Below are 23,477 nucleotides of genomic sequence, written 5' to 3'. Positions count from 1 at the left end.
TTTCTGGTGTTTATCAAAGCGGTTTATGTATACAATGAATCTTGATCTGTGTCATTCCTTCAATTCTCATGCTGTGTAATTTAAACTCTTATTTTTGATATATTGAAATATGTTCATTAATGCTTTAACAGAGAACGTGAAAACTTGTTGGCAAAGAAGAAAAGTTATGAAATTATTCAACAACAAATTGAAGGTGAATATTAATGTTTTATAAATATTTTAAATTCATGGGACTGCCTAAATATTTTAACACTTGAGACTTATAGTTTTAATTTTTACAGTTATGAAGGTATACAATAATAAAGTTAGGAAGTGAGTTTGATATTTCTATATATTATATTACTTTCCAGATTCTTTAACTTCACAGTTAAAAGGAATATAAGCATATCACTCATTTAATTATAGTGTAATGCATGGTAAGGTATGTGTGCTTTTCATTGAGTTCATGTAAAGATTGAATTTATTCAAACTGAGGCAGTTAGGATTATTTTGTGTAATTATAAGGAAAGTATAGGACTTAGTCAAGTGAAGGACAAAAGTATTGGTTATTTTGGAAAGATCATAATAGCCGTCTGGGAATATGACCCAGTGGTAGAGTACTTGCCTCGTATACATGAAGCCCTGGGTTCGATTCTTCAGCACCACATATATGGAGAAAGCAAGAGGTGGTGCTGTGCCTCAAGTGGTAGAGTGCTAGCCTTGAGCAAAAAGAAGCCAGGGGCAGTCCTCAGGTCCTGAGTTCAAGTTCCATGACTGGCAAAAACAAGATCATAATAATACACAGAAACTAGATGGATGAGCATTTGCAAATAAATTGGTATATTAGAATATGAAGTGTTTATATAAAAGGTAGGAGAGGGACTTCTTATTGGATTTTTTCATATGTAACAGGGAAGCACTGAAACCTTTCTTTAAGAAAAAGGATAAATATCACTAAAATAATTTTGGACACTTTATAAGGGTTAAATTTGGGCAGAAAGTCAGAAATAGAAAATTTTGTTTTATATTTGGTAGGTGATAAACACCAATGATAGAACACTAATACAAGAGGAAAAAAAAGGAAAAAAAATTGAGAATATTTACTTGTGATTGGTAAAATGTAGTCATTGATATAAAAGAAAATGAAGTTAATAATTCTATCAAAACCACAAATGGATAAAAGAGGGAAACAGGGACTTTTGTTTAGCTCTGTTTGTTAAATCTTATCTATAATGCTCAAATCCCTAGCAAAAGATTATAGTCATCACGTTGATGAAAAGTTGATGATTTCATGCTTGAGCTATTACTACTCAGCTGTCTGATTGGAAGGACCTAGTATCGGTTGTCATGCTTTTTCTTTCTCTGGATCAAATTGTTTAAATACAAAGTATAATTGTTTTTAAAACAGAAGAGGGAAAACAAGAAAGGGCAGTAGAGGGGAGGAGTTTGATTATGTGCAAGAATGCAAATATCACTATGAAACCCCTTTGTCAAATTAAGGTGTGCAGATCTCAAAGAGGACTAAACCATCTAAACTCAATTAGATATTTAAGTGCCATTTGAAACTTATAGTAACAGATATTTTAATTATTTTAGAATTTATAAAATCCCACTCTGCTGAAGCACCTATATATACTTCAGGTACCAAACAAGGTAAGTCTCAATTATATCATTGTGTTGATACCCTCTATTTAGCTCACTTATAGCTATAACTTAAAGTAAAAAGTTACTATAACAAAAGAAATACCCTGGAGTTAGAAGCAATACCATTAATCTGGCTGTCAAGTAAATATTGAAATCCCTAGTTCAGGATCCATGATGCCTAAATGACTCATTTTTTGAATGGTGATATGGAAAACAGACTTTGGATAGAGGTTTTCAAATGTGATTATGACAACAGGCCTCTATAATGATAAATGCAGATGTTTTATAGGGTTTAATGCTAAGAACAATATATCATCTTAAATACACTGATGATTTGACCCCTGTGTACTTATTTGGGATATAAATGTATCTAACATTTTTGTATGACACATACTACATGGAAATAAAATATACTTGGATTATGTCATATTATTAGACAGAATTTTTTAAGCAATAATATATAAGAAAGACTTGCTAGTAATTGGAAAGCAAATACTTGGAGGAAGTTTCTGGTAATTTATTCCTATTTCAACTTGATCTTTAAATTTCAAAGTTTCTGTCTTCAAACACTGAAAGCAAATCAATTGAGAATACAGTATCCAGCAGTCAAGTATTCATTCAAAGGGCAAATTAAAACATTCCATAATGAACACAACCTAAAATACCACCAAGTCAGCACTACAGAAGATAATAAAAGATGTCCTGCATACAAATGATTAATATAAACACAAAACAGGCAGAGAAAACAGATCCTATCAGATGAGAAATAAACATAGGAAGCACAGCAGAGACACAACCCCCAAATGGAGAATAATATGATAGTTTTAACCACATATTCCAGTTCTCCAATCAATAGACATAGACGGATAGTTGGGTCAAAAAGCAAGACTGAATGATCTTCTGTCTAAAAGAGACATATGTAACTAACACAAACAAAATATCTACAGAAAGTGAAAAACTGGAACAAAATTTTCCAAGCTATGGATAAAGGCAGATTTCATATTAAAATTAGAAGAGACAAAGAAAGACACTTCATATCAATAAAAGTAACTCCACCAAAAAGACTTAATTTTAAATATTTGTATGCCAAATACTAGAGCACCAAACATTGTCAAACAAACCCTAGTGGACTTTAAAGCACATACAGATTCAAACAGAGTGATGTGAGCTCCAATACACCATTGTCATCAATAGATAGATCATCCAGTCAAAATTCAGCAAAGAAACCTCATTTAATTGGTTACATAGGACAAGTGGATCTAATAAGTGCCTACAGAATATTTTACTCAGTAGCTATATAATACAAATTCCTTATGGCAGTCCTTATGCTAATTGAAATTACCCTTTGTAACCTGTCAGAACATAATGGAATAAAATTAGAGCTTAACAGCCAAAGTCACTAGAGAAAACACTCAAACTAAAGGAAATTGAACAAAACATTGCTCAATGAAAGTTCATAGCTATGAATACCTATATTAACAAACTAAAGAAATATCAGATTAGTACCCTGATGTCTAACTTCAAGATTGTAGAAAATCAAGAACAAGTCAATCCCCAACCCAGCATATAAAAATAAATACTAATGATTAAATCAGAAATAAAGGAGATATTAAAACATATATATAATAAATGAACAAAATAGAGTAGGCTTTTTTTTAAGTAACAAAACTGATAAGCCCTTAGCAAACCTGATTGAAGGAAGAAGAGAAGACAATAAACAAAATCAGAGATGAGGAAGAGAACATAACAACAGATATGTGTAAGATTCAAAATGTTATAAGGGAAGAATTTGTAAATCTTTATGCCAGCAAACTGGAAAATATGACAGAAATGGATGCATTCATAGATAAAATTAATGTAATAAAACTGAAGCTATAAACCACCGAAACAGATCCATAATAAGTAATGAAGTTAAAAAGCCAATAAAAAAGAATCCCAACAAGGAAAAGTACAGGCCCCGAATGATTTCACAGCTGAATTCTATCCGAACTGTAAAACAGAACCAACATCAATACTCATCAAATTTTTCCATGAAATAGGAAAAGAGAGATCACAACCAAATTATTCTATGAAGACAGCATCATACTAATCCCCAAACCAGACAGAGATTAAATAACAAAGAGAACTATGGATCAATCTTTTTTTTTTTTTAATGAGCAGAGATTCAAAACCTCATGGAATCCTATTCATCTGGTCTTTCATCCATCCTTGAGCATTTATCCAAGAGAACATGAAAAAGGCTAAATAAACTAAACCTATCAGCACAACCATGTTCATTGTAACGTTATTTACCATAGCCAAGACTTGAAACCAGTGGATGAATGGATCAAGAAAAGATGGTATATATACATACGATGGAATTCTACTCATCCATCAGAAAAAATGATATTTACCATTCTTAAGAAAATGGAAAGATTTGAAAAAATTGTATTTTGTGAAGTAAGCCAGACCCAGAGAAACAAAGGTTGCATGGTTTCCCTCATTGGTGGTAAACAGAATGTACCCATAAATGTATAAGTAAACATGCTGGAGGGTAAAAGAATAATATACTGGGAAATGAGAAATTATACAGGATCTCTCTCTCTCTCTCTCTCTCTCTCTGTGTGTGTGTGTGCTTGTTATTTTCTTACTTATTTAAAATTTATTGTCAAGGTGATGTACAGAGGGGTTACAGTGACATGTGTAAGGTAGTGAGTATATTTCTTGTCCAACTTGTTACCTCCTCCCTCATTTTTCTCCCACTTTTCCATTCCTCCAGACCCCCCAAGTTGTACAGTTTATTTCTAACATATTGTCTTGTGAGTATCACTGTTGCATTGGTTTATCAGTGTCTCATCATTTTGATGTTCTCCTTTCCTTCCCTAATTCAGATAAACTTATGTACAATACCCAGGGCACCAAAATCAAATATGGTGACAACAGGGGATAAACCATAGGAAAGATAAAGAAAAGGAAAAGGAAATAATTTCACATAGTACATTGAAAAAAACAAAAACAATGAAAAACCTAATTTCCATATCTTGGAGTTCATTTCACTTAGCATCATCTTATATGATCATATATATGCATAGCTATTGAGCTACTGTGATCTTCTGCTAGGACTATCCTAGATAAATGCTAAGTATTACCAGTGAGGAAAACCATGGACCCTATACCTCTTTGGGTCTGGCTTACTTCACTTAATCTGATTTTTTCCCCCAAGACTTTCCATTTCCTTATTAATGGGGCAGTGTCATTCTTTCTGATAGACACATAGAATTGCATTGTGTACATATACCACAATTTCTTGGTCCATTCGTGTACTGAGTGGCATCTGGGTTGTTTTCATATCTTAGCTATGGTAAATAATGCTGCATTGAACATGGTTGTGCTGGTAGCTTTAGTGGGGCCTTGTTTGTGATCATTTGGGTAAATGTCCAGGAGATTGTTAGGTCATAAGGGAGGTCTACGTTTAGTCTTTTGAGGAACCTCCATACTGCTTTCTGGAGTAGTTGAACAAGTTTACATTCCCACCATCAGTATAATAGAGTTCCCTTTATCACTACCAGCAGTTCTTATTGTTAGTTTTCTATAATGTCCCTCCTATCTGGGGTGAAGTAGAATCTCAATTTTGTTTTGATTTTCATTTCTTTTAAGGCTAGAGCTATTGAACATGTCTTCATCTGTTTATAAGCCATTCTTGCTTCTTCCTTTGAGGAGTCTCTCTTCAAGTCTTTAGCCCACTTATTAATGGGGTTGTTTATTTGAGGATTTGTTTTAAGAGGTGGTTAATTTTTTGAGTTCTAAGAATTTTTAGATATGAGGCCCTTGTCTTATGCATAGCTAGCAATTGTTTCCATTCTGTGTTCTTTCTATGTTATCTATATCCTTTGCCATGCAGAAACTCTTCAGTTTGATGCAATTCCATTTATCCATCCTTTCTTTGATTTGTTGTGATTTTGAATCTTTACTTAGGAGCCTGAGTATTTTGCCTATCCCTTCCTATAATATTTTCAGTGTCTGGTCTTATATTGAGGTCTTTGATTCATTTGGAATTGATTCAGGTGCAAGGTGATATATAAGGACATAACTTCAGTTTTCTGCATGTGTATAGCCAATTCTGCCAGCACCAGTTGTTGAAGAGGCTGTCTTTCCTATCCAGTGTTTTTGTCTCCCTTATCAAATATTTAGGTCTGTGGGTTCTTTTCTGGGTTTTCTATTCTATTCCTTTGTCCTTTGGCCTATACTTGTGCCAGAACTGTGCTTTTTTTTTTTATTATCAGTGCTTTGTAATAAGAGTTTGAAATTTGATATTGACATTGCTCCAGCACTATTCTTCCTGTTAATGTTTAGTTTTGCTATTTAGGGTCTTCTATTATTCTATAAATTTTTTGTATTGCTTCCTCTATATCATTGAAAAGTATTATGGGATTTTGATGGGTATTGCATTGGATTTGTAGATAGCTTTGGGCAGTATTGGCATTTTCACAATATTAATCCTTCCAATCCAAGATCATGAGAGGCTTTCCATTTTCTTAAATTTAGTTTCCTTTTCAGGTTTTAAAATTTTTCATCATAGAAGTCCTTCACATCTTTGGTTAAATTATTTCCTAGATATACTTTGTTTTAAGCTATTACACATGGTGTTGCTCTCCTGATTTCAGTCTTGCTCTTCTCATAGATGGTATACAGAAAAAGGTACTGATTTTTGTGGGTTAATTTTATACCCTGCTATGTTGAAAAAGCTTTGGTTCAGCTTGAGTAACTTGGGAGAAGAATTTATGTTGTTTTTTTTTTAATTTAATACAGGAGCATGATATCTGCAAGGAGGGAGACTTTTACTCTTCCTAATTCTGTCTTCTTCTTTTTTTTTTTTTTGGCCAGTCCTGGGGCTTGGACTCAGGGCCTGAGCACTGTCCCTGGCTTTTTTTTGCTCAAGGCTAGCACTCTACCACTTGAGCCACAGTGCCACTTCTGGCCATTTTCTGTATATGTGGTGCTGGGGAATTGAACCCAGGGCCTCATGTATACGAGGCAAGCACTCTTGCCACTAGGCCATATCCCCAGCCCCCTAATTCTGTCTTCTTATGCCAGCAATTTATAATTTTTTCCCCTTTTCTCTGCATAACTATAGCTTACTTGGTATGACTCTCTAGAAGTGAAAGCCTAATGGGACCTTCAACACTCTGCTTCTTTGGAGACAGCTTAGTTTGGACTAACTCATTGGGCATTATGTTGTGAATGAACTATACAACTTGTCAGTAAGAACAGAAGGGAAAACAGAGAGAGTGAGGGAAGGGCTTTCATCGTTTATAAAGGTACTCTTTACCTCACACATGTAACTTTAACTACTCTGTACACCACCTTTATAATAACAATAAAACATTTTAAAGATTTATGCAAATATAAGAATGCAAAATACCTGATCACTTATTTTAATATTGACTTCATAGTGAGATATTTTAGGCATGTTTTTTTGAATAAAATACACCACTAAATGAAAAACAACACCAAAAACCTTTGGCAATCAAATGGGTTTAAAAATTAAATTGTTAGAAAACCAACAACTCAATCAATAAATGGGCTAAGGAACTAAAGAATCTTCTCAGAAGAATTGAAAATGGCCAATAGACACATGAAGAAATATTCAACATTTCTGGCCATAAAGAAAATGCAAATGAAACCAACATTGAGATGTCTGTTCACCCTATTAGAATGATCATTCTTTATCTATATTTTTTTATTCTTTTACACATTTGAATTTAACCCATTGGTCACTTTCCAGCTGCATAGTTTTTAAAAGTTTATATTGCGTATCTGAGGCTGAATGTCTTCATTTCAAAATGGCAAGTATAGCTCTGTCTATGAGTTATTTTGAGAATTAAGAAGATTCAAATAATGTATAGCCTTGCATATAATCGTGTACTCAGAAGTTGTTTGTTCTTTAGTATGTGGCCCTCCTGTCCTCTCTATATTTATTTAGTTTTCACAGCTCTAACGAGCTATATGAGGGCAGAGCTATCGCCTCAGCCATTTTACCAACTTTATGCTTATTTATTTTGATGGTAGAACCTGCTCATTCAGCTTCTAAACGAATGAAGATGATGGTTGACATGTATGAGATGCTGCTGAAGAAATTAGAGAGGTAAGATTTTAAAATTAATATTTTCAATGATTACGTCTAGTATATACTTACTGTAGAAATATTGGACATGAAGAAAATAAAGTACCCACCAAATATTTAATGTTCTTAAAACAATTTATGAATATATACATTGTTATATATTATATCTTAGCATACTTAATATTTTATGTGACATATAATTTTAAATTTAAAATTACAAACATATAGAATGTGAAATAGAATACAAACTATCTGCTTTTCAGAAATGGTATGATGTTCTCTCCAAATTAAAAGCCAAATATTACATACTCTGGATACTGTTCTGTAAATATTTACACCAAAAATATTGAAAATGGGCTTCAAAAATTTTTTTTGCATACTCATTTCACTGTAAAAGGTGTAAAGAATCCAAGTGGCCCCAAATGGGTAAATGGAAAATCAAAATAAAATATGTACATATTATACAATGTATAATACATTAATAATTAATATACAGTAATAATGTACACATACATTAGACTATGTATTATAAGCACATTATCATATACATATAATATGTATATATTCATGATACCTCCAGGATACATCATTATGTGATATGCATTCATAAATACCACAAACATATATGTCATTTATCATGTGTATTCAAATATATCATGTTATATATCTGATATATATGAACAATGGATTATTGGCTAGTGTTAAAGAAATTCAGATACATGTTTTTTCAAATAAAATTTGAGGACCTCAAAGTAAGTTCCCTACACCAGTCACAGAAGGACAAATAATGTATGACTTTTCTTTACATTAGGCACCAAGTAAAAATTCATAAAGACAGAAAACCTAACAATGGCTTCCAAGAAGTGAAAGGCTTAGGAAGTGTGGAATTGAAGTTTAATAAATAACGGAATTAGCAAGTTCTAGGTTTTTGGTTATAATGTCAAAGATGGTGAATTTTGTATGTGTTTTATCATATTTTGAGAACATAAGAAATAGAATATGGCCTAGTGGTAGAGTGCTTGCCTCATGTACATGAAGCCCTGGGTTCGATTCCTCAGCACCACATATATAGAAAATGGCCAGAAGTGGCGCTGTGGCTCAAGTGGTAGAGTGCTAGCCTTGAGCAAAAAGAAGCCAGGGACAGTGCTCAGGCCCTGAGTCCAAGGCCTAGGACTGGCAAAAAAGAAAAGAAATATTAAAATGATCATAAATGTTGGTTGTTTATACTTACATATACAAATTTATATGGATTCTTTTCAAAAATAAATCTTCATTCTTCATTTATTATTTGTGTATTTTATTTTACATAGTGAGATTATTCTTGTCATGGAAGCTTCATACTTTGCATATAGTATACTTCGGTCATATTCACCTCATCTATTATTTTTTCTCATAGTGAAATTTGTACTCTTGATTCATATTGATAAAAACAGCACTGTACTGTCACCAAAACTAAAAGAAAAGAAGATAACATTTAGCCTAGAAGTAAATGTACAGAATACAGCCCTTGATCTTTGTAAAAAAATTACCCCAAACCTGGGGAAAACAACAAAAAGTGGAGAAAAGCAGAGTCACTAACAAAGGGTGTTAGAAATACTGATACATAGCTCTCACATAACTCTTGTGAAAAAAATCAACCCAAAATTGTTGCAAAAAATTAATACAAAACTTAAAACTTTTATGATGGAATGAAAAAACTCGAGCATATCGGCATATAGAATTAATTTCTGAATAAGTTATTAATTGTCCAGAGAATTAGAGCAAGAACTGATGAATAGCTTTATATCAAAGGAGAAAACCTCTGCAAATCAAAATAAGCAATTACTAGTAACAATAGAACACAGAAAATTGGAGAAAAGCCTTACCAGCTTTTCGTCACAGAGACCACTGATGCCATAATCTACAAAGGTCTCAGAAAATTAAATGACCACAGAACAGTCTAACAATCTATTTAATGAGTGAGTAAATGATGTGAATAGTTTCCAGAAGAAGAATTGTAAACGGCTACTAGATACATGAAAAATGTTCCATATTCTCAGCCATAAAGGAAATGCAATTCAAAACTATGCTAAGATTTCATATCATCCATGGTACTTAAAATGTACTCTAACTTTTATATTATTTAAAACACTCTGTAAAACATATAAGTGTGTTACAATGTATTTGTGTGCATGTAAACATTGTGTGTTTTTCAGTGCTCTACTGGACCAAGAGTTGTTAGAAGCTGTAAGTATATAAGTATATATTTTAATTTAAAAGTTCAATTTAAAATTGGACTTTTTTTTGTCAGTCCTGTGGCTTGAACTTGGGGCCTGGGCATTGTCCCTGAGCTTTTTCTCTCAAGTCTAGTGCTCTACCACTTTGAAACACAATGCCACTTCTGGTTTTCTGGTGGTTATTTGGAGATAAGAGTCTCACAGATTTCCCTTCCTGGGCTGGCTTTGAACCAAGATCCTCAGAACTCAGCCTCCTGAGCTGCTAAGATTATAGGCATTAGCCACCAGCACCTGGTTGAAATTGCACTTTTAAAATTGTGTTTTTTATTATAGTTAAATGGCTCTGTTAAGGAGTTCCCATTTAATAAGTGAGTTTATGAATATAATACATCTTGATCAATGTCACTATTTTCATTATTCTCCCCATTCATTCCAATCCAACCTCTCATATGATAGGCTATTGCATATCCTAAGAAATTTTCTTCATATGCATTGGATATTAGGACAGTATTTTCCCTCTAGTGTTGAATAATCTTCCACTTTGTACTTGAGTCATAAGAAACTCGTGCCATTTAACACCATCCTAAATAGAAATCCAATGGTTAATATATTTTCTTCAAGAAACTTCAACAAATGTGTACATTAGAATGTTTCATGTTCTTTTGAATTTCCTAGGCATGATTACTAATAAATACTTTTGAAATAACTTGCAATGTCCATAGTCTTCTGAGTAGGTCTACTGTTTACCAGTTTTAGTTTCTTGTCCTTATTCAAGTCCAGTAATAGCTTCACTAGACAACTTTCATTAAAATTAATACCAATGTTTCATTGTTCTGTCGTATTAGTGAGATTTTCTTAAGTATTATCCAAATATCTCTTCAATATTGAGATTTTTAGCCATCGTTATTACTTAATATTTGCTTTTAGAAATATAAAGATATGGAACACAATTTTGAAGAGTTAACACTGGAGAAATTAACGCTGCAAAGTGAACTACAAACCTTGAAGACTGAGGTTAGTAAAGTTTTAATATCTGAAAAGCTTAATGTCTGAAATGATATATAGTTTAATCTCAGACATTATTCTAGGATAGGAATAAACATTTAGGATGTTTTACAGTACGTCTCAATAATGACAAAAATCTAAAATGATGATATCTTCTTCTCAGAGAATGAAAGTTCCAAAATATAGTCAATCAATATCACTCCTGCTCTTGTTTGCTCCCAGTTTTCTCTCTCCTAAACCCCACAAGTTTTATAGTTCATTTTTTAAACATAGTGTCTAGTGAGTATCCCTGGCTGCATTAGTTCACACTTTGTCTCACCATTCCTGTGTTTTCCTTTTGCCTCCCACAAATCAGATAAACTTACATACAAAAGGTCCAGAAATTAAAAACCATGACAAAAGGGAAAAAGTGAAAGAGAAAGAAAGTTAAACAAAAACCACAAAAAATTGTGCTTCTATTTCTTGCAGTTTATTTTGATAGGCATCATTTTATATGATCATATCCTAGTGTTCAGTTTTGCTATTCAGGGTCTTCTATTATTCTATATGAATTTTTTTATTTCTTCCTGTATATCATTGAAGAATGTGATGGAGTTTTGATGGGTATTGCATTGAATTTGTAGATAGCTTTGGGCACTATTACCATTTTCATGCTGCTAATCTTCCCAATCCAGGAGTATAGGAGGCTTTCCATTTCCTTAAATCTGCTTTAAATCTGCTTTTTTTTCAGGTTTTTAAAGATTGTCATCATAGAATTTACATTTTGGTTAAGTCAATCCCTATGTATTTTTTAGGCTATTACACATGGAGTTATTTTTTCTGATATCTGTCTCACTCTTCCTATTGTCAGCATACAGAAAAGCTACTGATTTTTTGTGGGTTAATCTTATGCTCTGCTACTTTGCAAAGTTTTGGATCAGCTCCAGTAACTTGGAAGAGCAATCTACTGGGTTCTTTGCACACATGCTTATGTCCTCTGCCAGAGGAATAACTTTAATTCTTCTTTCCCTTTTTGGATCCACTTTATGTTTTCTTCTGGTCTTATTGCTCTAGCTAGAAATTCCAGTGTTATTTTGAAGAGGAGCGCAAGAGTAGACATCCTTGTCCCATTCCTGATTTTAGAGGAAATGGTTTAACTTTGAGCCACTTAGCAGAATGTTGGCTCTAAGTTTGTCATATACAGTTTCTCTTATATTGAGGAATGTTCCAGATTCCTAGTTTGTCCAGAGCTCTTATCATATAGGGGCGATGAATCTTTTCAAATGCTTGTTATGGGGGCTGGGAATATGGCCTAGTGGCAAGAGTGCTTGCCTCCCATACATGAAGCCCTAGGTTTGATTCCCCAGCACCACATACATAGAAAACGGCCAGAAGTGGTGCTGTGGCTCAAGTGGCAGAGTGCTAGCCTTGAGCAAAAAGAAGCCAGGGACAGTGCTCAGGCCCTGAGTCCAAGGCCCAGGACTGGCAAAAAAAAAAAACAAAACCCAAAACCAAAAACAAAAAAAAAACAACTCAAATGCTTGTTATGCATCTACTGAGATGATCATATAGTTCCTGTCCTTTCTGCTGTTGAGTTGGCTTACATTAATTGACTTGTGTATATTGAACCAACTTTGCAACCCTGGGATGAATCTTATTTGATCATAGTGTATAATTTTTGTTTTTTCTTGAATTGGCTGGCCAGAATTTTATTGAGAACTTTCGCATCAATGCCCATCAAAGAGATGGATCTTTTTCTTCGATGAGTCCCTATCCGGTTTAGGGATAAGAGTTATGCTGGCTTCATAGAATTAATTTGATAGTGATCTTTTCTTTTCAATTTAATCAAAGAAATAGAAGAGTATTGGAGTAAGCTCTCCTTTGAAGGCCTTATAGAACTTGGCATGAATCTCTCTAGTCCTAGGTTTTTCTTGGATAGGAGGTCTTTTATATTTCATTACTTGTTATATGTCTATTTAATTGGTTTAAATTTTGTTTTAGTTTTGGTATATCAGTATTCATAGGAATTCTTCCATTGTTACCATAAAGGTAAGCAAAATATTCCCTTATAATATTCTGACTCTTGATTGTTTCTGTCTTGATGTTCCTGCTTTCATCTCTGATTTTATTTATTTGGGAGTATCTATTGTTAGGTTAGCTTTCCTAAGATTCTGTCAATTTTGTTAATTTTTTAAAAAAACAAACTTTTATTTTATATGTTTAAATATTTTCTATGTTTAGTTTCTAATTTGTTTATATCTGATTTAATTTTGATTATTTGTTTCTGTCTTGTGGTTTGGCGTGTTCCTCTGCTTAAAGTGCAGCATTACATTGCTGATTTAAGATTTCTCCAATTTATTGTTGTGGGCATTCAGATCTACACTATTTCTTCTGATACTGCTTTTGCTGTGTCCTAGAGGGGATGGTATTTTGTGTTCATGTTTTGTTAAATTACATAAATGTTTGAATTTCCATTCTGATCTCTTCAGTGATCCACTCCACTGGTGACTCAGCAATGCCTTGGTCAATTTCCACGAGTTAGAGAATTTTCTGTGATGCTTTTTGGTATTGAGCTCTAATTTTATTCTGTTTTAATCTAACAAAATGTGGGGAACAAGTTCAGTTTTTCTGATTTTGCAGAGATTTGTTTTGTGATCTAAAGTATGATCTACTTTGGAGAGTGTTCCATGAGCTGCGGAGACTTTTTATTCTGATGCTGCTGGGTGAACTATTCTGTAGGTGTCTCTTAAGCATGGTTGGCAATGCAATTATTTTGTTCTGAGGTTTGTCTGTTGAGTTTTTGCTGGGATGATCTATCCAGAGGTGACAGTGATGTATTAATGTCCTCATCTGTGGGGCACACATGGAAGTCTATTAGCTGGCCTGCCTATTTCTCAGTCTTGGGGCCACGTGTGGCTAAGATGGCGGCGCCTAACAACAATGCTCAGCTGCTACAAGTGTCTTTGGTTCTAACCTGGAGGCGGTTCTGTGGGCGGTGACCCCCCGTTCTGCGCTTGATGGACAGCTCATCCTTCCCCTTCCTGCTGATCTTAGACCTGATTGGCTCCTGTGCCTTATATTAGTGGCACGCACTTCCCTAATTAATGAGATCTTGTGCCAACTTGACTCCCAGGGCGTCTGATTGTCCTCTGGTGAGGGAGGGCTGGGTGCGGGCGGCCTGCCAACCCTTTTCCTTTCTTGGCTCATCCGGTTGGGGCATGCCTTCCCCGTCTCTCCCATGGGTCGGTGGGGGGTGGGGGGTGGGGGGTGGGGGAGGGGGGTGGGGGGTGGGGGGTGGGGAGGGGGGAGGGGGCTAGAGACCCTGGCACTCAACAATCAATATGTTTGGACCTATGTGTGTTTTAGGTTGAGTGGTATTTGTTTGATCAAGTTGGGTGCACCAGCATTTAGTATAGAGGTATTTAGAATTGATACATACTCCCTGACGACAGATCCGTTTATCAGTATATGTGATTTCTTTCTTTGTCTCTCCTAATTGATTTTACTTTGAAGACTATTTTATTTAATGTTGGTATTAATACTCTGGCTTGTTTTATGGGGGCCATGCGCTTGATAGATTTTATTTCAGCCTATTAAATTCAGAATATTTTTGTTTTTGTGGGCACGATGTGACTCTTAAAGAAAGCAGATGGATGGGTCTTCCTTGTTGATCAAACTGGTCCATCTATGTTGTCTAATCACAGACTTAATTTCATTATTATTGAGATTTAGAACTGAGTAGTGTTTGGTAATTCCAACCATGTTATCCACTTATGGTCTCCCTCATTTTTTCTTATTGTATTTATCCTATTCTTTGGTATGGGGCTTTTCTCTGCTACTACAGAGTTCTTGTGGTTTCCTATATGTATGATATCATTAAGTATCCTCAGTGCTAGTTTGGTGAAGAGAAACCATGTTTTAATTTTTCCCTCAGTTATGAAGGAGAGTTTGTTGGATACAATATTCTTGGTTGGTAGTTGTCTTTAAGGCCTGGCATCCATCATTCTAGGCTATTCTTGCTTTTATGGTTTTGGCTGAGAAACCTGTAGTTATTCTGACTGGTTTTCTGGTTTTCTGTTTTCTGACATCTTTAAGGATCCTTTCTTTGGTCTCTATTGATTATCTGTGGATTATAATTTGGCAGTGGGATGTTGTATTCTGCTCTGTCCTGTTTGGAGTTCTAAGGGCTTCTATTTTAATGCGCCTATCACTTTGGATGGTTGGAAAGTTGTCTGCTAGAATTCTGTTAAATATGTTCCTGATCCCTTTCCTATCTCCTTCCTCAATACCCATCAGTCTTAAAATTAGGTCTTCTGATTGCGTCTTGAAGTGTCTGCAAACTCCTTTTTTGTTTCTTGGATTTGTTCAGGGTAATTGTTTCTTATGTCTGTATAGTATCTAATATCTAATCTGTCTTCAATTCGTGAATTCTACTTTCCAGTAGAAAATAATCACAATTAGTTAGGTAGACACAGTGATGTATTACCAGCATCTAATAAGCAGAGGCAAAATGATTCCATGTGTGAGATCAGATGTAGCTACACAGACAGATCCTGTCTCAAACAGAGTATTTTGCATTGTGTGTCCAATTGGTAGTAGCTGATGGGCGGTGTGGACAAAGGCAGGGGCTTAATCCAGGCAAGTTTATAACCCGCCCTTACTGGGAATTCCTCCTTCACGGGGAATAATTGCAATAGCTCATCCCCATCATAAATGGGGTTCAACGGGTTACGGGCGCCCACGGACTGGTTATTGTTCAATCTCGGGTGGCCGAACTGCCACTGGTCCCCCTAAGAAGTTGGGGGTCGCGTACCTAGTTAGCATGCCAGAGTCTCCTTCGTTCATGATGGGAATTAACCAGACAAATGGCTCCACCAACTCGGAATGGCCATGCACCACCTCCCACGGAATGGAGAAGGAGCGGGCAACCTGCATATCAGAAATCATCTAACTAGGTAGAGCTGCGCATTGGTTTTTCTGCTCTATGAAATGTATGGAGGAGGCTATGCTGTGCGCTTAACCCCTTCCCCTCATGCATTCTGCAGGCTTTCTTTGATGTGTTGGCACACCGATCTGAATTTCAGGAAGCAATTTCACCCATTGCAGAGAAGTGGCTGTCATCTGTTACAGAAATGTTATTATTTAGAGCACATTAACTTACGTAAAATTTACATTCAATATTGCAGTTAGGAAACATTCAGTCTGTGTCATTTGTTTTGCTCCTAGGCAGATAATTTTTTTTGAGATGCCAGAGTAATTTTCCAAGTAAAGTATGGAAATCTTAGCAATGTATATTATCATATATTTTACTCTAACTTATAACATTAACCATTTATTTCTGGAAAATGTAACATTATACAGAAAAAAAAGGCAAACAAGAATGTCCAAGCAAAGAAAAGTGAGAAGAAAACAGGAACAAAAAAACCCCAGGCCCCAAAATGGTAAGATATAAATATGCAGGATAATGTTTTTCCTTGATGACTCATGATTGCATTTTTAAGATGAACATATGGTTATGCAAACTTACCTCATTAGAAGTTTTATAAACATTGTAAAACATTGTATAAACATTGTAAAATTGTAAAATACTTACTTTTATAAGAAAATGGGGTATAATTATGGGAAAAAGCTCAAGAGGATAAAATATTAGAGAAGAGTTAGCAGCAATAGGCATTTGATTAGGTAAGTTGAAATAAGTCTTTGAATAATACTTTGATAAAGGATTTTCTTTAGTTCCTCAATCAGTTAGTAAATATTCTGTGACCTAAGAGTTCTCCAAGTCAAATATCCGGAAAAAGTTTTTACTCTAGTTTTAATTATAATTGTCTTTATAAAATCAGTATTTTTATTTTTGTATTTTAAAATGGTTTTATTGATTACTGACATTAGTTTTATAAATACGTTTTGCAGTTTGAATTCACCTAACTAAATTTTAATATAAAATACGGCTGCATAAGGAAGCTATTAATTCAATCTTTATATGTTAATATAATTTCTAGAAAGAAATTAATTGAATATATGATTTGATCTTTGACTTAAAGAAGCATGTTCAGAAAGAAAGGTGAATATTATAGTTTAAAAATCTCAGTCAATTTATATTTTCATCATTCCAATGAAAGCTTATCTTGTGAAAAAGTATGCAGTTGTCTGTTATTTAATAATAATACAGAATGAATAGACTTTAAATAATTTCTTCAAAAGTTTAATTTATTCATAACAGTTTAAATTAAAATTTTAAATATCATAATACACTTTAAATATTTTTACTTACAGGAAGATATCTCCAGAAGAATTTCTTCAACTTCAAGTAAAATATACTTTGAGTCTCTCTCTTTTCTCTTTTACTATCTAATCCTCATCCCTTCCTTTTCCTCTCTCCTTCCCTTTCTTACAGCTATAGTTTTTAATATGTATGAATTGCACACATTAATGAGAATCACTGCTGCAGTTCTACACAGAAACATTTATTTATTGTCAAAATGGTGTATGCAGCGGTTACAGTTTTATATGTAAGGCAGTGAATCCATTTCTTATCAAACTTGTTACCTCCTCCCTCATTTTTCTCCAACCCACCCTCCTCTGAAATTCCCTTCCCCCCTGAGTTGTACAGTTGGTTTACAGCATATTGTCTTGTAAGTATTTCTGTTGCATTGGTTTGCCTTTTTTTTAAATTAAATTTTATTGACAAGATGATGTACAGAGGGGGTACAGTTACATAAAAAGGTAATGAGTACATTTCTTGTCTTATTTGTTACACCCTTCCTCATTTTTCTTTCCCTTCCCTTGTTCAGATAAACATATATGCAATATTCAGTGTACCAAAATCATATAAAATGACCACAGGGGGCATGCCAAAGGAAATTCACCTAGTACATTAAACATAACAACAATAAAATCTTCCTGTTTCCATCTCTTGGAATTGGTTCGCCTTTTACCCTTTGTCTCTCATTTTGATGTTCACCTTCACTTCCCTAGTTCCATCCATTGAACTCTTTTGCAATCTCTTGGAATTAATTTATTTTTTCTTTTGTGTTCTCCATGCATTTGTTCATTCGTCTTTGATTTCAACCATTGCATTCATGAAATATCTTGTGGATAATTTCTCTTTTCATCAAGTATTTTTATTAGCAGATCTATGAGTCCATTCTGTGATATTAGCTTTCTTTCTTTTATCGAATGGTTGTTGTTTTTAGAAGGTATTGTGTTTCCTTGATTTCTTCTACCATCTTCCATTTAGTATCTAGATGTTCAGCACCTCTCCTTACTTTCTGGAAGCCCTCCTGGAAAGCAAGTCTTTTGCTCACTGCTATAACTTAGGCAGGTCTCTGAACTGGGGTGCACGCCTTCAATCCATGTTCCTGTTGACTTGAAGCTCAGCTGCAAGCTGAGCTCTTCCCTGCCACTGTGGCCTGGCCAGCTCTCTAGGGTAGGAATGCAGTGCTTGGCTCTTTGTCCATGCACCCTCAGCCATCAACTAGAGCCCTGGGCTCCGGTACGCCCTCCGCATCTTTCTTGTTGGACTCATGGAGGGGGACAAGCAGGTGGTTCCCAGGTCTTAGGTGTCCGCACTGCCTGCTTCCTGAATTTCTCCTGTGAAGCAGCACTGAATCTCTAGGTGTCTCCAAATCTTTATCCAATACTGAATTTTAGCACATTAGTCACTCACTACGAAGATATATCTTGCTATTTGAATTTCAAACTGGCAGAAACTGGAAATTGCAATTTTAGGTAAGTACTACACCTCAGTGGACAAAACTGTTTGGTCATGCTGAAATCTCATGCACTTCCACAGGGATGTAGTTTTACTTTTTGCTGCAAATAAATCTAAGCACGCACTTCTGTTTACTTATTCCTGAATTATTTCCGTCCTCAGGCTGGGAACTTGGTGCATTTCTAATCAGTCTCATGATCATCTAGAGTCAGTTGCCAAAGCTGTCATGGCTGGTATTGGAAAAGCGCCAAGACGGCCTTGATTTGCCATCTTGGCTAATATAGTTTCCTATTTAATATAATTTTCAGATTTTACGTAATCTAAATGAAGTGTATCAATTCAATGTAAGCATTGAGTTAGCATCTGAAGGTTTATCCTCTGGACATAATAAAGAAAAATTTTGTGATATAAAATTTTAGAAAATGTAAATATTTATTTTGGTCCCCCATATGTTTAAGCATGTACACCTATTGGTCTATCCTAGTTGATTGGTCTATCCTTATTATTATAATTCTATCTTTAGAACAGAGAACTTAGAAGTATGGAATAAATGAGTCATGCTTACTGAATTATAAAGTATACCCTGATTGCAAAAGATAGTCCAAAGAACTTTTCTTTTTATTGATGGGGCTAAAATAGTTAAAATACAAACTCAAATACTATTTTTCCATTTGCTAATTTTTTCAAGACCCATTATTCTAAAGTGCCTGTAACTTTTTTTATTTTTCTAAGCACAATGCTACAATTTTTAAAGATATTTTTTGTTAAAATGATTTACTTTTCTCCCAGCTGTGAAACCTATAATGAAAATGTAAACAGCAATAGTAGTTACATTCTGTAGAATCCATGGTATAACTTTCTTGTATCTTATGTATTATAATGTATTGCAATATGCATGGGATTGTATTTCCAACTTTAAGGCTACTGAAATATTTGTATGCTGAAATATGTTATCTCCCTTTGGAAACATACTGGTCTCAATTATTTTTGACATACTAGACATAAAAGACAAGTATCTTGTAGTAACTATGAATATGGAGTTAGAAAACAGCATGGATATCAATATAAAAGTAAAAATATAACTCAGACATGGATTAACATCTATTTCAGAAAATTCATTGTTCAGTTATAACAGGAAGTGTGGAGAAATAAACCAGTAGTAGGTTAACTAAGATGAATGTTATCAGTATTCTTTATTGCACTGAGTAGGATTGGAGACTTATTTACATTTGGCAAAGCAGCAGGAAGCTGTAATTTCAACCAATATCCACCATTTCAATTGAGGAGTACACAAGTAAATATTCATGTTCAAATCATCATCTTGACGACTTACAGATTTTGGACAATAATCAAAGTAAAATTTAAAGTAACTCAAACCAAATACCAACTGTACAAGAAATGTATCCAATGCCTAACGTATGAAACTGTAACCTCTCTGTACATCAGTTTGATAATAAAAATTTGGAAAAAAAAAACACCAAACCAAATACCTCCTACCTTTTGTTACTTTCTAGAAAGAAGCAGATGTTCTGAAAGAGGAGAACAATAACCTTAAGGAGCAACTGCAAAGTGCTTTATTGGTAAAATATACCATATTTCTTAAATGATCTTATAAATGGATAAAATATGCATGTTTTAGTAATCAATTTAGTTATATAAAGGGATTTGTATATTTATTATGCATTGTGAGTTTTAAAGTATTTTTACTTTACTGAAACTCTTATAGCAATAAAATGGAATATTCATTGACATAGAGTAATTCAAATTGAATTCAAAGTGAGTTTTCATATTTAAATAATGTATTCTATTTCAAAGGATAGACAATATAATTTAAAGTAAAATCTAAAGCACCCAATTAAGATGAGTTCAATGAGGAGATTAGCTATTATTGCTTTTTTTCAATTATTACCTAAACAAAGAAAAACTGAAATAGTTATAAAGCTATTCATATGGTCTCAAAAGTATAACTATTTTCATGCTATATAATTTATGTGTTCTAAAGAATATAAGATTGATTACTAAAGCTATTAGTGATACAGCTTAAAATATGACATGTAGTAATAGAGTATATGTAGTCATGACTACATTTTACTCTGTTCTAAAACATCTATCATTTATGAATGATTATTCAATTGTTTAATTCAGAAAACAATACAAAAGAGAATTTAGCACATTTAACAGAAAATCAGAATTTTTTATGAATAAAGAAATAATGCATTATAGATGGTTCCAAGTCTGAATATCGACAGTATTTCAACTTACCATAGTTTCAAATTGATGTAAAAATGGTTTGCATAAAAAAATTAGTTCTGAGAATATCAAAATTCTTATAGGGAGAAAGGAATCTGATAATCAGACAAAAATAAGTAAGACTGGTTTATTCAATTAAACAATGCATTATTACAAAGAACATGTGTTACTAATATATACAATGTGACATTTGACTAGTAAAACTTTTGAAATGGCCTTAGTCTCCATGTATAAGGAGTTTTCTAGGTAAATTCCAACATATTAGTAAACATAAGTCTGCTACGTATTCTGGCAGGTGTTTATGTTTGTCATAGAAACGTATCAATGTGATATTTAATAAAAATAACTTATGTATGTATTGCATGGTTTAGTATAGATAAAAATTTTAAAAATATACATTAGCTATAATTTACAAATAATTAAAGAGGTCAAAATAAAATGTTAATACTGATATTTCTGAATTTGGTTATCATGTTTGCTTTCTTCATCTATCTATCTATCTATCTATCTATCTATCTATCTATCTATCTATCTATCTTTTCTTTTTGGTCGGTTGTGGGGCTTGAACTCAGGGCTTAGGTGCTGTCCCTGAACTCTTCAGCTCAAGGCTAGTGCTCATTCACTTGAGCCACTTCTGATTTTCTGGTAGTTAATTGGAGATAAGAGTCTCATGGACTTTCCTGCTTTGGCTGGCTTTGAACCATGAACTTCAGATCTCAGCCTCCTGAGTAGCTAGGATTACAGGCATGAGCTACTGTAGAATTATTTACGCTTCACATTTTTTTCATTTTTGATATTGTAGATATAATTTTTTTTCTATTTGTAATCATTTCTAGTAGTGCTATTCATTGCATCCACTAAAATCCAAATGTTAAAGAGTTCTAAAATGAATTATTTTAGCACAACGTCTAATGTTAAATGCTGAAGCTGTTAATTATACCAATGACTTTCCTTAGCTCCCTCAAATTAGCAAATGAAAGTTGAGAGGAAATATGGGAATAAATGCATCCAGATTTCTGAAGGTTGTACTATTGAAAATAAGATGTCACTAGAAACGATTGACACTGTTTTCTTAAAAATAGGAATCTGAGAAGAACAAGAGAGAGCTTAAGTGGGCTCTAAAGTTTCAGATGGAATCTCTTCGGAGTGAATCAAAGAGCAAGGTATCGGTGGGAATGGGGGCCAGTAAGAGACAACTTAGAGGTGACACCTCATTTAGGAGAGACTCAAAGGCAGCATTCATTAAACCCTCGCTTGGACAAATGGCAAATGATCGCATCTTCGAACAATAAAAGATGCAGTTAACCAGCATAGAGAAGAGTTTGTGCTACAACACCTAATTGCTTCTTATTTTACTCACACACTGCCACTTCCGGCTTCTTGCTGGTTAGTTGGATGTAAGGGTCACATGGTCTTTTCTGCTTGGGCTGTCTTTCACCTTCAGTCCTTGGATCTCTGTCTTTCAAGTGGCTAGGATGACAGGCATGAGCCACCAGAGCCCAGCCTCATATATTAGTTTTAAATGATGATTTTAATACCTATGATTTGAAATCTAGAAAAGTTAGGATTTCAAAGACTAAAAAATATGCTGGACAAAATTAAATATGAATGGAAAACCATGTGGAAAAATACTTAAAATATTTTAGTTATTTATTTTTTGTGCAGTAGTTTCAGAAGCTTCTGTTTTTTTTTTATCAAAGGTTTTCTGCAGGTATGTTTAGGCTTTTGAAATTTAATAATTTCCCCAAATTCAAGCCCTTTGTTTAATTTGTTTCTAGGCCAAAAGTATGTGTAACATTACACACACGCAGGTATGCACTTCATAGATAGCTCTATGTTCTTGCTACATTTTGCTTTTCTAAATCCATGGAACATATTAGTGATACCAGTACCCATTGAAGTATCAATTAAACCAATGACTTTCCCTAGCTTCCTCCAAGTAGTACATAAAAATTGAGAGTTAGTATGGGCATAAAGACATAAATGTATGCCGATACCTATAGTTCTGCTAGACAGATGTCACAGAAAACAAATTGTGACATGTACTTTCTTAAAGACAAGAAGCTGAAATGAATGAACATCAATTTAGAAGCAAGGGCAGAGTGAGCGTGAGAGACTAGAGAGGGAGACGACCAGTCTTGGAGATGACATCTCATCGCTGGGCACAGGTGGCCTGTAATCCTAGCTACTCAGTTGGCTGAGATCTGAAGATCCTGGTTCAAAGCCAGCCCTGCAGAAAAGTATTTGAGACTCTTATGTCCAATAAACTACTCAGAAAAAGCCAGAAGTGGTGCTGTGGTTCAAGTGTTAGAGCACTAGCCTTGAGCACAGAGAGGCTCAGAAACAGCACCCAGGCCCCGAGTACAAGCCTCACAACTGACACACACACACACAAAGAAATGACATCTCATTACTTTTGTCCTGTTCAGAGATGGAGAAACCTTTTGTTTGAAAGGCCACTGGGATATATATTTATAACATCATTTTCAAGCCACACAAACTTATCGCAATAGGCAGACAGACAGCAGCAAACTGACAAGAGCCGTACCAAGAGTTGTCTCATTGAGTACCAAATAATTTGGGGTTTTTG

At 34.3% G+C, this 23,477-nt stretch overlaps 2 long non-coding RNA genes across 2 annotated transcripts; one reads left to right on the top strand and one right to left on the bottom strand.

Moving 5' to 3' along the window:
* Positions 1–4,287: 4,287 nt before the first annotated feature.
* On the bottom strand, positions 4,288–20,251 carry LOC125344599. Its single transcript, XR_007209599.1, has 4 exons — positions 20,128–20,251; positions 19,771–20,024; positions 18,496–18,498; positions 4,288–4,334 (listed from the first exon to the last, which is right to left on the bottom strand). It is a non-coding gene; the product is annotated as an uncharacterized LOC125344599 (long non-coding RNA).
* Positions 15,966–22,556, top strand: LOC125344598. The gene is made up of 4 exons (XR_007209598.1): positions 15,966–16,367; positions 17,200–17,233; positions 20,152–20,217; positions 21,970–22,556. It is a non-coding gene; the product is annotated as an uncharacterized LOC125344598 (long non-coding RNA).
* Positions 22,557–23,477: the final 921 nt, after the last annotated feature.

The sequence above is a fragment of the Perognathus longimembris genome, unplaced genomic scaffold (genome assembly GCF_023159225.1).
Source record: "Perognathus longimembris pacificus isolate PPM17 unplaced genomic scaffold, ASM2315922v1 HiC_scaffold_1648, whole genome shotgun sequence".
In the NCBI taxonomy this organism is placed as follows: Eukaryota; Metazoa; Chordata; class Mammalia; order Rodentia; family Heteromyidae; genus Perognathus; species Perognathus longimembris.
The sequence above is the reverse complement of the archived record's forward strand: the minus strand, read 5'-3'. Positions and strand labels throughout refer to the sequence as shown.